This window comes from Talpa occidentalis, unplaced genomic scaffold, assembly GCF_014898055.3.
Source record: "Talpa occidentalis isolate TD23 unplaced genomic scaffold, MPIMG_talOcc4v2.1 talOcc4.1572, whole genome shotgun sequence".
NCBI classification, from domain to species: Eukaryota; Metazoa; Chordata; class Mammalia; order Eulipotyphla; family Talpidae; genus Talpa; species Talpa occidentalis.
This window is the reverse complement of record NW_023601623.1, coordinates 1-12,150: the sequence shown is the minus strand read 5'-3', so window position 1 is coordinate 12,150 and position 12,150 is coordinate 1. Positions and strand designations below refer to the sequence as shown.

General features: G+C 38.4%; 1 pseudogene; it reads left to right on the top strand.

Moving 5' to 3' along the window:
• Positions 1 to 9,701: 9,701 nt before the first annotated feature.
• On the top strand, positions 9,702 to 10,419 carry LOC119246917 (NEDD4-binding protein 2-like 1; annotated as a pseudogene).
• Positions 10,420 to 12,150: the final 1,731 nt, after the last annotated feature.

Sequence of the window (12,150 nt, the reverse complement as noted above, 5' to 3'; positions counted from 1 at the left end):
AATCTTGACATTGTCCAAGTCCACCTACCCCTCTGTCCAGTGTCACTTTCTAATAGCTTGGTTACTGGCAGTTTTAATGAATAAAAAAGCACTTGTTAGTCTAATAATAGGCAAGATGTCATATGTAAAAGAGGGAGGCCTGAGAATAAATATTCTCCCCCAATTTCATATCCTAATTAATATTTATTAAGTGATGAAAGAAACTTATACCATCACCAATTCTCTGCTTTAGGTTATCTAACAGAAGCCCATTTCACTCGCTAGAACTGAGTCTCGTGTACATCCTTGACTTCAAGGCTGACTGGCAAATGTAGCCTCACTGAGTACTCAGGAAGAAGAGTAAATGGCAAGTTTGATGAAAAAATAGTAGTTTCTATCCCAGTTACTAAATGATAGAAACTGTTATTTCTATTTCAACTTAAGAAAGCTGTAACTTAACCAAGACAACTTAGTAAGAGACTGAGAAAGGTTTTGGGAGTATAGGGCATCCTGGAACTTCTAAAAATTCCTGATTAAAGCACTGCAGAAATTCTAATTTCAAAAAAAAAGATTAACAGAAACCCAAGAATATTAAATAAAATAAAAATAATTTTTCTAAGAAGACTTTCCCCACATATTTGCATTTACCTTGTTGGAATTTTTCTTCAAAGAGTAAATTTAATCTTGATTCTAGTTTTATCTTCCCAATGGAACTTTTAAAGTAAGCTAATGGTTTTGATGTACATCCAACTCAAGCTGCATAATACACTATTATATAGGCTGCTCCATCTGGGAAACACTTAGAGATAAAGGAAATAATCTGACTACTGGCTTCATAAAAATTGCTGCTCTGAAAATTAGTTTTTTAATGTAGAAAATAAGATCATATTTAAGGCTTCTTATCTGGCTTAGCCTTTCTTAGAGAGTCAAGGGATTCCAACTGAATAATGATATGTAGCAAAACACTGCAGTATAAGGAATAGAGACATTTCATATAATGCGAACAAGAATACATTTATTTTGCCATTCTGCATCTAGAGTTATTCTTAAGAGTTGGCTTTCAGGCAGTAGAACCAAAAATAACAGATAAGAATAAAGTACTTTAATACTAGGAAATACTAAATAGATTCTGATAGCACTGAAAGGCAAGGGACAGTCACACCTTCACCAGTATTATGTTTCGTGGCCAGAAAGTACTGTAAGATAAATATAGGATCCCAGAAAGAATAAGCACAAAAGCAAAAACAGATTTATACCACTGCATATATGATAAAAATTTCTTGAATTAGAACCCTACTATCAACATTGCTACTTGGTTTTAAGAGTTTAAAGTTGTCTAGATTTGTACTTGGAGTTACATTTAAGAAATATTCTAGCAAAATATTTTACAACATTCAGAAAACTTATTGGTCTGCTTCAAAATTAAAACATCTAAAACAAACAAAACTTTACCTGTGTTTGTCAGAAAGTAGCTACTGTTTTGATCCCTAACCAGAAGAAATCAAGCACATGCATACAGATATCCTCCCAAAACCCTGTATGTTTCCCCTCCACCCACCCAGAAGTCACTTGCAGACAGTTCCCATTTACCACCATAGCTTACTGCAGTATCTCCTTATTTGAAGGCATCCTCTGACCACATAGAGGATGGAAGGAGGGAAGGAAGGAAGGAAGGAAGGAAGGAAGGAAGGAAGGAAGGAAGGAAGGAAGGAAGGAAGGAAGGAAGGAAGGACAGACTGATGGACAGAAGTAGAATTGAGCACATGGGTAATGAAAATGTAATATACACAATACCTTTGTGCTTTAATTTGAATCAAGAGTGTCAGACACAGCCAGTAAGATAGCTGGACTAAAACTCAAATTCATCACTTTGAAGTCACAATTGGAACATTTGGAAGTCACAACCTCTGCTAGAATAAATGCCGGGGTGATTCTTGTGCTTTGCCAATTATTACCAGAATGAAATGGAAACTTAAGACCCAAAAACATAGTTCATTGGGTACTCTACCCAAAGTAAATTGTAAATTGTTAACTTAGCACCTTTAGATACAGCAGTGCACACAAAAGATAAAAACTCCAGACATCAAGAAATTTACAATTCTGGTGTTCTGGTTGGAGGTATGTGAGCTGAACAGAAAAGGTGAGCACCCCTGGGTGATATGCCTAAGAATCACCTGCAGTTCTCAGGTACTGCAGGCTCCCCCACCCCTATACTTATCTTCAGCATCTAATTCTATAATTCTCAGAGAAGGAAACAAAAATTTTAATAAGTACCCCAAAGTATCTGATAAAATGTGAGAAACACTGCCTTAGAATTTCCTAGCATACCTTTTTTAAAGATTGATTTATTTATGCATACAAGAACTGGGGTACAGGCCAGAGGTGTGGGGGTGAGAGGATTCACTAGAGAGAGTGGGGAGCAGAACAGGCAGATCTACTGAAATGCACTGCTGAGGGGAGCAGCAGGCAAGTCAGGATAGGTCTGCTGAGCCATGTGGGTTGCTCCCTGGCTGGCCGGGGCTTGAACTCATGCTGCAGTGGCTGCAGACAGCTTCATAGGCTGTGTCTTAACCCCATGCACCACCAGGGAGGCCCTCCTAGCATAATTTATAAACTACATACTTAGATGATTTCTCCAGGCCTCTGCCTTTCCATCTCAATTTTCAGATAGTTATCAATAAATGTATTTGGGGAACAAAATGGGGACATATTTGATAGATGTCCTCATTGACCTAAATCTGAAAACTTTATAAAGTTTAATAAGGAGTAGCCTTCATGCCAAAGCCACAGTCAAATAAAACAAAGTACTAAGCCGCATGTCTTAGATACTGAAAGTATTCATACCATGAACTGGACAAATGAAAACATATCAGTTGTTCCTTAGAGGAGGTCTTACCCAAGTATCTGAACTATCTATTTCTGTCAGTCTTTTCTACTCTTGAGTAGTCATTCATCAAAAATGATAACTACAATTTATGTTACTCTTTGTATCCATGCTGGTATCCTGTCATGTGGTGGGAAAAAAAATATATATGTTTGCACTTGTGAATCCTTGAACAAATAAAACAATGACTGAATAAATAAATGAACTAACAAATAAGTAAGTCAGCCTCACTCATCTGTTTCCTTATCTAGCAAATGATCTCTCTCTTCATGATGTCCAACTTCCCTTCCAAATCCCTCATCCTAATATTGAGATAATGACAAGCAGGAACAAAGAGAAAAACAGTCAAATATTAACTATTGCTTTCAAAACTTACAAAACACTCTTTATCGCATGGCTTCTAAGTCCTGGATTTGGTTACCATTCAAATTAAATTTGCAAAAAATATATTTAAAAAGACAGCTTGTTATAATAGTTTAGAAGAGTTTGCTGTCCTCCAACTCACAGCACATCCTCCTTCATTTCAAAAACTTAACTTTTAAAATAATCGCAAGAGTGCCTCCCCGGTGGCGCAGCGGTTGAGCACTTGGTTGCGAAGCTGCCCGCAGCCTCTGCAGTGCCGGTTCGATCCCCGGCTGCTCCCCGGCCACCGGAGGAGGGACCCACATGGCGCGCAGACCTCTCCTGCCGCCCACTGCTCCCCTCAGCAGTGTACTCCGGTCCTTCTGCCTGCTCTGCTCCCCGCTCTGGCTCTGGTGAATTCTCTCACCCTCCCGCGCTTCTGACTGTACCCACTGTTGTATACATAAATAAATAAATCTTTAAATAAAATAATCACAAGAATTTGATGATGATGATGACGACGACGACGACGTCGACATGACCAAGCCTCTGACATTTACTTAGGTGTGACTGCCCTCTGCTGGATAGAGTTATTTTTCATATGAATCTCTGGGTAGGAAGGGATTTATTTAATCAAACCCAAAGTTAAGGCTCATTTATTTCCTTTCTCCTTTTGCATAAGGCTTCACACTGGTTCAGCAAAGCATTGCTACTATGCCTATTTTTATTCAAAATTGTCATATTTTGTTCACAATAGATTATTTTGAATTTCAATTCCTTAAATATTGCATTAAAATATCATTTATGCACAGGTGCATTGAAGGAAATTCTATGGGGACTACACCTGGGGAGGGAGCAAACATTGTTTAAAAATGAACAATGATGTAAAAAATAAATATATATATATATATTTTAAAGTTTCAGTAGGAATTGACAAAAAATATCAGTCTTTATGTGCTCCCTTAGATTTTGCATCTGAGAAAAGTACTTCACTTGCCTCACCCCAGTCCCAGCCCTGATAAAACTACCCCCTAAAGTACTTTCTGCTAGGGAAGCAGGGAGGGGGCAACCATATTTTGAATATATTAAGGATACCATCCCTCACTAGCTCAAGGCTCCCTAAATCATACTCCTGCAGAGTCAATTACCTACCCTTCCCTATTTTCTATATAAATATTGTATCCCAAAAAATAAATAAATAAATAAATAAATAAATAAATATTGTATCCCACTCCAGACTGTGAGTTCTGTGAAGGCAGGAACTATATCTGGTATTTATTCAAAGAAGAGGATTGCTAGTCCTTAGCACAGACCTGGCATATTATAAACCTCCATAAATATAAGTAGAATAAAAAAATAAATATCCCTGGGGAAAGACGGAAGAATCATATAGCAGACTTTTTCATCTTTGGACAGCTCTATTAGAAAGATCTATGAAGCAAGGTAATGACAACAACTGCCATTTACTGATCACTTGCTGCCTGGCAAGTGATCTCATTTAACTCACACAATAATCTTATAAGGCATGTATCATTATCATCCACATTCCCATAAAAGAGAAATCTAAAGCTTAGAGAAATACAGAACCAGAAACATTTCTTCCTGTAGCTTTCACATTGGTTCTATAACCTTCCCTTAATATTACATTTTATGCAAAAATAATTCTAATACCAAAATAAAAAAAATGTTATATATGTTATGTGAGAGTTACTTTACTAAGATCTTGAAAGGATAAAAAAGAAAAGTAAAACACATTTCTCTCTTGAATCTTCAGCCTAGGAAAATGGAGAGGATATTTTCAAGTGTGCAAATGATAATTTGTTCAGTAGTTTCAAGGTCATAAGAGCACTAAATAGAAGTTCAAATGAAAGAATAGTTAAAATCTGTTTGAAGGGATCAATATTTCCTTCATAAAAGGCATCAGGAAATCAAATATTCCTTGAAGGAGAGATAAGATATAAACAGATAGAATAGGAGCACAGCGCAGTGAGGGAGACTGTAACATACTGTTAGGGACTCCACATGCCAGGCTGAGGGATGTGTATGTAAACACTTCCTAAAGGAAGGAAAAACTTTGTGAATGACGGACATAAATATTTTTTTCCAAATTCGACAGATATTATAGAAATAATTAGAAGGATGGCTTACATAATACATTACTTGTTTTATAACAAAGTTTCATTATAGAATAAGAAATAAAGCACACTGATACAGTATGGATGTAGCTTGTTTTCCTTCAAAGGTGGAAGAAAATGTAACCAGAACACAAGAATTTTATTGACTGGTTAAGCTGTCTAAAAGTGAGTCGAGATCATTCATTTTTAAAGAGTGTAATTATTGAAGACTGGAAGTGTTCCAGACACTGAGCTAGACTCTGGGTAAGTAAAGGAAGGACACCAGCCTTAAAGGGTAGGAAAAACTTTCCAAACAAAACAGTGTAAACACTGAGATTTGAGAAATAAGGAAATACCAACACCAGACTCTGGTGTTGTTGGGAGGAAAGAGAAATGAGAGAAAGGAACAGTCAAACTCCTGCTCCTACAGAAAGAGCAATAAGAGCTAAAGTCTGGAAGAGGGAGGAGGAGGTGTGATCTTTTAGGAGAACTGTGGTTGCTTTAAGCTGGAGCAAAAGAGTGAAATATTAGACTAGGTTGGAAATTAAGGCCCAATTTACAAAGGGCCTTGTGAGCCAATAAGGATTCTGGGCTTTATCGTGACAATAATGGGTGGGCATAGAAAAGGCTCAAGAGAAGAGTAATAAACACAGATTTGCATTTGAGAAATGACACTCTAGCTGTTGCACAGGGACTAGGTGGGACAGGGAGAGACAAAACAGACAAGTAAGGATATTTGTGTTTACAAATAGGGTAAAACACAATGGTATCCAGAACTAAATTAACAACAGCAGTAATTGAAACATGTATTAAATAACATTTACTAGGAAGACTCAAAAGCCCTTGGTGATTGGACCTCCCTGGGGGCGCAGGCATTTGGGCGCAGCACTGTGAAGCTGTCCACAGCCTCTACAGTGCTGGTTTGATCCCCGCCGGCCTCGGAGCAACCCGCATAGCGAGCAGATCTCTCCTGTTTCACCCACTGCTCCCCTCAGCAGTATATTTTGTCAGTCTGCCTGTTCTGTTCCCCACCCTGTCTCTGGTGAATCCTCTCACCCTCCTGTGCATCTGGCCTGTACCCCGGTTCTTGTATAAATAAAATAAATCTTTTTTTTTTAAAAAAAAAAGTCCTTGATGATTGATGGATGATGTCACAGACTGATAGTCTATGTCCCCTTCAAAATGTATGTTGAAGCCCTAACCCTCAGTATGGCTTGATTTGGAGACGGAACCTCTAAGGAAGTAAGGTAAAATTAGGTCATACGGATGAGTCCTGATCTGATAGGAATAATGTCCTTATAGGAAGATACACTAGAATGCTCCCTTTCTCTCCCTCTCCCTGCCTTCTCCACACACCCCAAGCTGCACTGCCATTGAGGACACAGTTAGATAGCAGCCATCTGCAAGCAAGGAGGAAGTCTTCACCAGAAGCTTAATTTGCCACCAACTTGATCTTGGAATTACCAGCCTAAAGAAATATGAGAAAATAAATTTCTGGTGTTCAAGCCACTCAGATTGTAGTAGCACAAGCACAGCAATATAGATGGGAATTCAGGGAGAAAATAGGTGAAGTGGAACCTCCAGGACTTTATCTCAGTCACTGGATGGCTTGGAGTACACATCACCAAGAGAAGAGCTTGGAAGAAATGGGCTTGTGGGAAAGCATAAGTTCAGTTTGGGGTAGATGGTTTGTGAGAGACTATAGGAAATCCTTGTGGAATGTCCAGTAAACAGGAGAAAACAAAGTTCTGGAATTCCAGAAACTAAAGCTATACCACTTGGCAATGATCAGCATATGGATGATAGAGTTTTGAAAATAAATGATATTTCTTAGGAAGAATATGGTAATAAATGAAAAGAAAAAAGAACTGAAGACATAAGTCAAAAAATTGGCAATATTCAAGGAAAGAAGAATTAAGAGATCTTAAGAGCAAAAGGAAATGACCCAAGAATATATGACTAAAAATAAAAAGGAAAAAGAGGAAAAATATTCAGGTATCCATGAACAAATAGTGTCAGATGTTAATGGGAGATGAAGTTAGATTAAGGACAGAGAAGGATGCATGGGTTTAACAAACAGTAAAGAAATACTGATGACCTGGAAAAAAAGAACTTTCATTGGAACAGTAGGGGCAGCAGCTGTGGTGCTAAGAGTTAGTGCTTGGATTAGCGAAATAAACTCTAAGAGAAATGGAAGCAAAACAACACAAGAAATAAGGTCAAAGCATGTTTGCATATTTTTTTTACCCTTGAGATATGATTTTTAATAGATGTAAATGAAAGACATTACTAGGAAGTATAACAAGAATCTTTATTTGTGCAATGCTTTTTTTTTAAGATTTATTTATTTATTTATTTACACAAGCACTGGGGACAGTCAGAAGCGCGGGTGGGTGAGAGAATTCACCAGAGCCAGAGCAGGGAACAGAACAGGCAAAGTGACGAAATACACTGCTGAGGGAGCAGCGGGTGGCAGGAGAAGTCTGTGCGCCATGTGGGACCCTCACCGGTGGCCAGCGATTGAATCGGCGCTGAAGAGGCTGCGGGCAGCTTCACAGCCCAGTGCTCAACCGCTGTGCCACCAGGGGAGGCCCAGTGCTATTTTTTTAAATTAGGCTATTTGGCAAGTTAGAAATGAAGTCACATTTCAACCTCATAAGGAACTTGATTAGTATATTTTGTTCAGATTAGGTTTTACTAGAAGTGAACCCTTGTGAATCTCTGCACTTTCAAAACTGTTACTTTCATTTATTGTAAAGTGACTTGAAAGCAACTATAAATGCATAATGAAACCAGGCAAATTCCAGGAAAGTTATCTTTATGTATTAAGATATTTGGTTGTCTTTGTTAGTATTTTAAGATAATAATAGTCTGTACATTATCATAATCAAATGATCTGTATTAACCCAGAAATATACAAATCTGTTGTCAAGATAGGAATCTCTAGATTATAATGAGTCTAGAAGAAACTAACCCTGTCCCTCTCTCTTGCCTTCCCCCTCTTTCTGTACCTTATAATCATCCAAATGCGAAGAACCCTAAATCAGCAGCTGGTAAGATCACAGCCAGTGTTTTTTCTTTCTTTCTTTCTTTCTTTCTTTCTTTCTTTCTTTCTTTCTTTCTTTCTTTCTTTCTTTCTTTCTTTCTTTCTTTCTTTCTTTCTTTCTTTCTTTCTTTCTTTCTTTCTTTCTTTCTTTCTTTTTTTGAGAGAAAAAGAAAAAGTTTATTGAGGAAAAAAGGAACAGAAATGAAGTGGGACTCACAGGCCAGTGGAACCAGGCCAGGGAGGGGCAAGGAAGCCGCGCCAGTGTTGTTTTGATGTATATGTTTACCTATGAGTTTTAATTCTTCTGTAGGAGTCCTTTCCTGTTCCCACAAATGTAGCGAGGGATTCTCTCACTTTCCTCCTCCATGCAAAATCTACAACTGAGTATAATTAAGACTACCTTCTCACTTTCCCTTTGATTCTCTCCATCCTCCCAAGTCCAGCAGAGATAAAGCAGTCTTAACACAGAAGGAACCGGCTGTAACTGCTAATGGAGTCTTCCACCCTGTTTCTCTTTGCCAGATTTTGTAAGTTAGAAACTGACGCTTGGGCCTCCCTGGTGGTGCAAGGGATTAAGTCTCAGCACTATGAAGCTATTGGCAGCTACTGCAGCCTGAGTTCCATCCGTGGCCAGGGAGCTACCCACATGGCGCAGCAGAACTCCCCTGTCTTGCACTCAATACATCTGTTCTGCCCCCCACTCTGTCTCTGCTGAATCCTCTCACCCCCACCCCAAACCTCTGGCCTACACCCCAACCTTTGTATACATAAATAAATATTTTTGAAAATAATAAAAATTAAAACTGACCCTTATTTTATCTGCAGTTGGCTGCATGTCAACCATCTCCATAGTATGAAGGTAAATTTCAAAATACATCAGACTGACAAAATTTACAGGGAGGGAGAAAGTTCTTATATCACAAAATATTATCTTGCCACTTAAGCAAATAAACGAACAAAGAAAGAAAGAACAGGGGGAAGGCTGTTAATATAATGAGAAAAGTTTTAGCTCCCATCATCAAACAACATAAATGACACACCTTGAAAATGAAAAAGCAGGAGCAGAAAAATAAAATAGAATTAAGGAATTGAGAGGAAACACTGACAATAGAGGGAGCATCAACCAAATTAAAATTTAAGCAATAATAACAACTGAAAATATCAATAGATACAGAGAAGGCATTTCATAAGATTCAGTACCCATCTATGATAAAAACTCTAACTAAGACATGGGAAAAGAAGAAACTTACTTCAATATTATAAAGACCCAATCACATGGCTAGAGAGCCACAAAAACAACAGCTTTGGCCAAGACCCTGACTTAGGGAAAGAAGACCTGGGCTATGGCAGCCAACCCTACCCCATGGAGGAGGGTTTTCTTGAATCCATTGGGAGGCTGAGCCTCCATCAGAAGCAGAAGCATCAGCCTTGGTGGACCATCAGGCACCCTCCCCCACTGCCCCAACCACAACCATCACCATCACCACCACGTAGGAGACTGCTTTAGAAAACATCTCACCTCTTGCAAGGCCTCCCAGGCTCAGGGAAAAACTACACTGGCCAGGCAATTAGAACAGGACTCTCCCAGGGCCCTGATTTTCAGCACAGATGATTTTTCCTTCAGGGAAGATGGTGCCTACCAGTACAATTCTGAGCAAGAAAAGCAGTGAAATTTGGTATACTCCCTATGTTTATTGATAATACCAACCTCCATGCCTGGGAAATGAAGCCCTATGCAGTTATGGCACTTGAAAATAACTTGAAGTTACATTGCCAGAACCTGACATTCACTATAAATTCAACATTCATGAAGTTCCAAGAAAAAAATACACCAAATGAAATAACAGTATGAATATGATGTTACATTTCACAGTATGCTTCATGCAAGAATACCAAGCATATTGAACAGAAGCCAGGACAGGAATAATGCATCACCTTCCAACAGTGCAGGATATGGAATAGCTACACAGTCTCCAAAACATGGTAGCTTCTCAAATGAGAGCTTCTTTAATAGAAGGGGTGGTGGTCACCATATTAGAGGCATTTCTTACTGACATTCAAAATCTTCCTAAGTGAGTTTGTACTTCAATTTTTAGTATTTGTTAAAGCTTTAATTCCAGTATAAATAGTCAGACCTGAAGGTTTGAGAAGTCATTATAGTCATCTTCAGCAAGTATTTGTTCATGTGCATTGTCTGAACCAGGGAATTCTGCAGATTTGATTGAACAAAATTACTTTCTCTGGGGAAAGAATTTGAACCTGAAACCTGAAAACATACCCAAGAAATACTCGGTCCATAGGTAATCAAAGTATTGATAACATATCAAGCTCCAGTAACCCTTTTCACGAACCAACCTACTTTTTCAGGAACTCCATCCCCATCAGGGAAGTCGGGGAAAATGGGGAAGAGAAGAGGGATGCGGGAAAAATTTTAGTGCCAAAATATGAGGTGTGATTGTAATGGTACCGATTTCCCCTTACTCGGGGAATATTAGCAAAGTAAATACTTTGGGACATTATTCTTTTATTCTAGTGATGTATCATTGTTAAAAATGTCAAATCCTATTGAGCTACTGAGGAAAATCAGTATCATTTAAGTCACACTGTGTGTTTTAACCACTTTTTTGAACAGAAGTAAACCTGAATAGCTTTTGGCTATGGAGCTAATAGTGTAAATAAAACAAGCCTACCTTCACCAATTTTAAGAGTAATAATCCAGCAATTTTAAAAGCAAATTAAAAAGCCTTTAAACATATATAATCAGTTGGTAGCGCAAATGTTTGAGAGTGTGAATAATTAAGCATCCCAGGATATAAATCATAAATGGATATGCGAAGGATAAATAGTCTCAGGGTCTTGAGGGCCTCCAGGTGGCATAGGGGATTGAGTGCATTGCTGTGAAGCTGACCGCAGCCTATAAAGCGTGAATTCCATCCCCCAGCTGGCAGGGAAGCTACCCACATGTCACAGCAGACCTCTCCTGGCTCGCGTGCTACTCCCCTCAGCAGTGCATTTCAGTCTGCCTGCCTGTTCTGTTCCCTACTCTGTCCCTGGTGAATCCTCTCACCCCCCGCACTTCTGGTCTGTACCCCAGCTCTTGTATGTATGTATGGGAATATCTTTGGAAAAAAAAACAGTCTCAGGGTCCTATAATAATGTAAACAGTGAATATTGATTCCACCCAAAAAGCATAATATGACAAATTAGGAGGAAGGGTGTAGAATCTAGGATGGGAATTGGTGTTGAGAAAATATAAGAGAAAAAGACCTCAACTTTTCTACTACAAAATCAGTAGACTGCACTTAAAACTGAAAAACTGAGGAATATCATTGAAGCATGTGGATCTGTTTTACAAATGACAAAACACATGAATTTTTTTCCTACTCCTTTTCAAACTAATGCTTTTAAATTGTAACTTGCAACAGGATACATGTGTTGTACTGACAGTAGCAGAATTTCAATTCAAGTATGATATGCAAAATCTGTACTTTTAATCCTAGGATGTGCTGATTCTGCCTTGCTGGCAATGTCATCTTTCATATTCTGGGCTCCATATTCTACTCTACAAGATGTGCATTTCTAACGCCAGTCTCACATAACATCATGTTAGGAATATTACTCAGAACTCATTGCATAGAACTGTACCAACAATTTGATGGTTGAATATGCTAACAAAGAGTAACACAGCGTCTTCTTTAAAAATGAACTGTAATAGCAAGATCGCCTTATAATTTTAAATAATTATTTTAAAATAGATAATTCTCATTCCCGACTTCTTAAAATTG